The sequence below is a fragment of the Trichomycterus rosablanca genome, chromosome 9 (assembly GCF_030014385.1).
Source record: "Trichomycterus rosablanca isolate fTriRos1 chromosome 9, fTriRos1.hap1, whole genome shotgun sequence".
NCBI classification, from domain to species: domain Eukaryota; kingdom Metazoa; phylum Chordata; class Actinopteri; order Siluriformes; family Trichomycteridae; genus Trichomycterus; species Trichomycterus rosablanca.
This window is the reverse complement of record NC_085996.1, coordinates 33,166,258-33,172,257: the sequence shown is the minus strand read 5'-3', so window position 1 is coordinate 33,172,257 and position 6,000 is coordinate 33,166,258.

Sequence of the window (6,000 nt, the reverse complement as noted above, 5' to 3'; positions counted from 1 at the left end):
TTCTAAAGCTATATTCTATACTCAAGACCAGCCTGCTTCTATGATGTATAACAGCACATGGTCTTGGGAATTTATTTGATTAACCATTATCTCAAAACATCATTTTCTCTGCATCAACAAATATAATTTATAACTGTACTATGCACACATATGTCAACAATGTCCAAAAATGTTGCTGATGTCTCTGGGCTCAAGCACACCTAAATTTGACTGGTGCATTGTTTGCAACGAATGCAAGTTGAGACTGCAAGGCCAACAATGCTGCTCCTACTAAATGTGAAGGGCCCTGGCGTGCTCCTACTAGATGGGACTGGAACCTGGTGTGCTCCTACAAGATGGGACGGGAACCTGGCGTGCTCCTACAAGATGGGACGGGAACCTGGCGTGCTCCTACTAGATGGGACGGGTATCTAGCGTGTTGCACCAAAAATGTCCAGAACTTATAATGTCCATCTTTACAGACTGGATTGAAAAATAAAGAACTCCTCCAGGCCACCCAAGAAGGATGGGTCCCTGTTGAGTCTGGTTCCTCTCAAGGTTTCTTCCTGTAATTTTTAAGGGAGTTTTTCCTTGCCACTGTCGCCCTCGGCTTGCTCAACAGGGGTAAAGTTGATTTGAGATGATGTTCATTGTAAGAAGCGCTATATAAATTAGTCTGACTTGACTTAATACACATAACTTATTCTGTCCAATACCTGCACATCTGGACATTATAAAATTATTCTAATTCTAAACTGAAACGTTATATGCTCTAGTCTCGTCTTCCTTAATTACTCTAGATTATAAATGTCTTTTTGTATTTATTTTTAGGCTTTTCTTGTATTTATTGTATTGTTGTCTATCTGCACTGTGTATTGCACTGTCCTGCACTTTTGTTCTATGTTGCACCCTGGTCCTGGAGGAACGTTGTTCCATTTCAATATGTACTCGTATACAGCTGAAATGACAATAAGGCCTCTCTTGACTCTTGACTATTGATGTGTTTGCATACATGACATCCAAAAACCAGCCAAGGGACCACCCAGAGTGTTACCAGCATTAGGTTCAAATACCATAGTTAGGCACTGAATTGGGGTGGGCTGGTACTAATGGTATGGGTAACTTGCACAAGAAAGTGCAACATTAAAACCACATATATGGTAATTCCTTATTATTTTTCAAATAATTATTAAATATTGTTAAACGGTAATGTGACAAACTTGAAAAAAACATTTTTCAGGCATCAGTTTAAATCATCGACTGATTAAAAATCATATACAATATTGTGCTTTTGTGTTGTTGTAGTTAATACTAATGACTAGAGATGGGACGATCGATCGGCTACGAATCGGTATCGGCCGATTTTTAATCAAAATATGCTATCGGCGATCGGCGATATTTCCTAAAAGTAGCCGATCCGATCGTGTGATATATAAAGATCACGTTAAGTTAACAGCTCAGTGGATTGATCCAGACTTTGAGCTACGAAGCACCAACCATCACATCACCATTCATCAACCATCGTACAGAAACCATCGTGAAAGCTCTTACGATGTAATTTTGCTGATTGTAATATTTACTTTAAAAAGATAATTCAACCCGGTCACATCTGAGTCGATTCTATCAGCACGTTATATAAACTCCTGGTTCACTTTGGTAAATCGTAAGCGGTTCTTACTTGTGATGTAGATGCGAACAGAAAACGTTACAGAGCCAATCCGAGGCAAAAGTTTATTCATTACCAAATTCGTTAGTTCAGGATCATCTGCTGAACTTTTAGAAAACTTTTAGCTCCTTAGACGGAACGAGTCTGACTAATGTAAGAGAGTCACACAAAAAAACACGGAGAGATAACTGAGAAGAGAAACTTACGCTTCACATAAAAACGAATCAACTCATGAATCAATGAATCACTTATAGCGATACTGTGAACTCTGTGTCTCTGTAACTCTGTAACTGCGTCTCTTCTAAAGGCACAAACACACATGCGCGCGCGCGCTGCTCCGGTTTATCTTTACTGTGAGGCTCTTTTTAAGTTTATTTACTGCTAATAAACCCCCAAATCGGAGATCGGAATCGGTGCCAAAAACCCCGATCGGTCCATCTCTACTAATGACGCAATTTACACATCACAGAAGTTCAGTTCATAGATTTTAGAAAAAAAAGCACCGTAAATTTGAGTGAAGTATCTAAAACTTTTCAGACTAAGGTTACCTTAGGGTTCAAACCCAAATTCTTTTCTGACTTTCAGCTGATGCAAGCTTAGGCAAAAGAAATAAAGAAATGTGTAATTCAGTGAATAAATCTATGACAGATTTAAATGGGGGTTAAACTGAAATCTGTTAAACACTTAATAAAATGATTTTGCAGTTTTAGAGCTGACATTGAAAATACCGTTCTGCACAGAATTTATAGTTAGGGGACTTTGTATAAACAGTGAAAAAAACTGACTGTAGTCCATCTGTTTCTCTACATGCTTTGTTAGCACCCTTTCATGCTATTCTTCAATGGTCAGGACCCCCACAGGACCACTATAGTGCAGGTATTATTTGGGTGGTGGATCATTCTCAGCACTGCAGTGACACTGACATGGTGGTGGTGTGTTAGTGTGTGTTGTGCTGGTATGAGTGGATCAGACACAGCAGCGCTGATGGAGTTTTTAAAAACCTCACTGTCACTGCAGGACTAAGAACAGTCCACCAACTAAAAATATGGTAAGGTGTAAAAAAAAAAAAAAAAAAAAAGTGGTACAACTAGGTAGGAGTGTCTAATAGAGTGAAAAGTGAGTGGACACCGTATTTAAAAACTCCAGCAGCGCTGCTGTGTCTGATCCACTCATACCAGCACAACACACACTAACACACCACCATGTCAGTGTCACTGCAGTGCTGAGAATGATCCACGACCTAAATAATACCTGCTCTGTGGTGGTCCTGTGGGGATCCTGACCATTGAAGAACAGGGTAAAGGCAGGCTAAAAAAGTATGTAGAGAAACGCATGGACTACAGTCAGTAATTGTAGAACTGCAAAGTGCTTCTATATGGTAAGTGGAGCTGATTAAATGGACAGTGAGTGTAGAAACAAGGAGGTGGTTTTAGTGTTATGGCTGATCAGTGTATATATATAATTTTATGTCATTTATTTAGGGTTTTCTTTGTGTTATCTGTATTTCATTAACATCTCTGAACAATTAACTCCAGTGCTTGGCTAGATTTCAGACCATATGTGGACTAAAAATCCATTACCAAACAGCCTGTGTAAACACAAAATTGGCCCAATAAAAATAGTACCACATTCCCTTAAGGTTTGTCTGTGATTGCATGTTTAAGGACACATTTCTTTATAAAAGCCCAGAGAACTTTTGTGTAAAGGCAGCCATGCTTGCTTTTTATTTTTTGTGCATTTTCTCCTCATTTTCCTCCCAATTTAGCACACTCAATTTTTTGCCCTCCGCTGCTGAGAGATACCAGATTGCATCCAAGGAGAGCATGTCACTGTACACGCCTCTTCCGACGCCTGTACAGCCCTCCTCTTCTCGCCCCTGCATTGTGCACAGGCGTCTCTTCCGCCAATCAGGGTCCTTACACAGCGTAGGAAGTCCCACCCACCCACACATAGTCCGGCCCCCACCCTGCAGATACGGTGGCCAATTAGTATCTGCTGCAGGCACTGCCAACTATGCCCGCCAGATAGTGCCCAGCCGACCGGTGGCAACAGAGAGTTTCGAACCGAGAAGTTCAGAAACTCGGTGCTGGTGTGCTAGCGGAAAATCCCGCTGCGCCACCTGGGCGCCTACGCTTGCTTTTTAATAAACTGCAGGGCATAATTAATAAGAGTAATGATTTTAATCATTATTTTCCAGCCCCAGCTTCTCCACACTCGTACAAAGCTGGTATGTGGCAGATTTTTCAGCTGCAGTAGCTCAACCTTGAGAATGTAATCGAGTCATAAGCAAGAGGTCAGGGTGAGGAGCTAAGTCACTGCATGCCCTAACATTGAGTTACCCTGCTGAACTGTAAAAATCTGTTTCAGTTCTCCTCTAGGGTTCAGCTAACACAACAACCTGTGTGCAGACACTCTGAGCAATTGTACAAACACAAATTTGACACTAGCAGCTACAAACAAGACCCTGTACATCTGAAAATCGTCATTTTTAAGGCAGTGTATAAATTAATGCACATTTTAAAAAGATTATCTCCTGCCATGCCTCTAAATTTGAATCTTCACGTTTAAAACATTGAAAAGCAGTAAAAATCTGTGTGCCTCTATTGCCCCCATGTGCTTTGACCAAGGAACAGCAGCAAGAGGAATAAAAGCTGAAGTAATAAACCTGTAGTGCTGTAATGCTACAAAGATTTGTTTTAAATTTTCTAATAGAACAACATGAGTGGGCAGCACAGTGGCTCGGTGGGTAGCACTGTCGCCTCACAGCAAGAATGTTCTCCCCGTGTCTGCGTGGGTTTCCTCCGGGAGCTCTGGTTTCCTCCCACAGTCCAAAAATATATATTATATATACTATATATATACGTACTTAAAACAGGATTACACTAACAGAAAAAAACATGGTATAAAACTAAAAATATAAAAACCTATAGAACTATAGAATTAAAAAGAAGCAGCAAAAAGGCTAATAGCTGTGGTCACAGTAAGGTGCAATTATGCAATGTATATTTGTGTATGTAGAAGCAGTCATTGTTAAGGTGATGCTGCTTGCTGCTGATGCATCTTTGGGTCATTCTATAATTTGGGGTACATTTCACATCACCAAAAAGTACAAAAACAATGTTCTTTCTCAACAGAACAATCAGTGGTTCAAGTTAATATATTCCTTTAGTGTAACATATCCACTAGTTGCAAAGCTTAAACATAATTATTTTTTATTTTATTTAAAAGGGCAAGTAGATGTAGACTACTAGGTAACTTAGTTGACAGGTAACATAGTTGACAATTTCCCTATATTGACCCATAACTTCAGTGGTAGACCTTGCCTGGCTGACCACATGTCATTTCTTGAACAGAGTAATGTCTAATTTGAACATACATTTGAATTAAAATTATAAATAAAATTGTAACCATAACAATGTATGTAACATATTTGACGGTCAATTAATATACTCATTGACAATATTCTATTATAGATAAAATATTTTTAAAAATAAGAGGACATTCACCACAGTGTGTTCAATATACCCTCCACAGAGATGAATGATATCATGTAATGCTGGTCACATAGTTTTAGAACAAACCATGTTTGAGTTGCTGAGTGGAGTTCTGTTAGTAACATAGTTGACAGAACTTTTGCGGACATTAATAAATTAAGATATTTAAATTATCTAAAAGAGAAACTCAATTAAAAAAATATTATTTTTAAACTATAAAATATTATTTAAACTATTGAAATAAATAAAAAATAGATGTTGTTGCCCTTAATAATTGTGTATCATTATTTTGAAACCAAGGCACCCTCAACTTAAAAAACAGACACAGCAAAAACTGTTCATTTAGGAACATCATGACAAATTTCAAGCTAAATGAAGCATAGGATGCACATCATGTTTTTGTGATATTACAACATGTTTTCCATTAACAGGTAAAATATGACATTTTTAACGAAAATAGTTAGAATAAATATAATTATTATCATTGGACATGGAATGTACCCCAAATTATAGAATGACTCCTTTATTTCCAGGACCAAGACTCATTTGTAGCCACACCTGATGAAACCCTTAAGTACAACAACTAAAACTGGTACATTGCTATTTATTTCTATAAACTGGTACTTCACATTACTATTAACATATTAGTCCTTGTGTTCCACTGATGTTGTATTATTATGGTATTTAGTAATGCAGGTATTTAACACAATGTGCATATATAATTATTAATTATTAGGTATTTTTGTGTACCTATTTAAAATGTACAATAGATTTGGGGTTAAACTAAATAACCCTCAATCCACTTTCATTACATAGGGTGCCATGCTACAAGCATGATCTTATACAAACCAACAAATATGA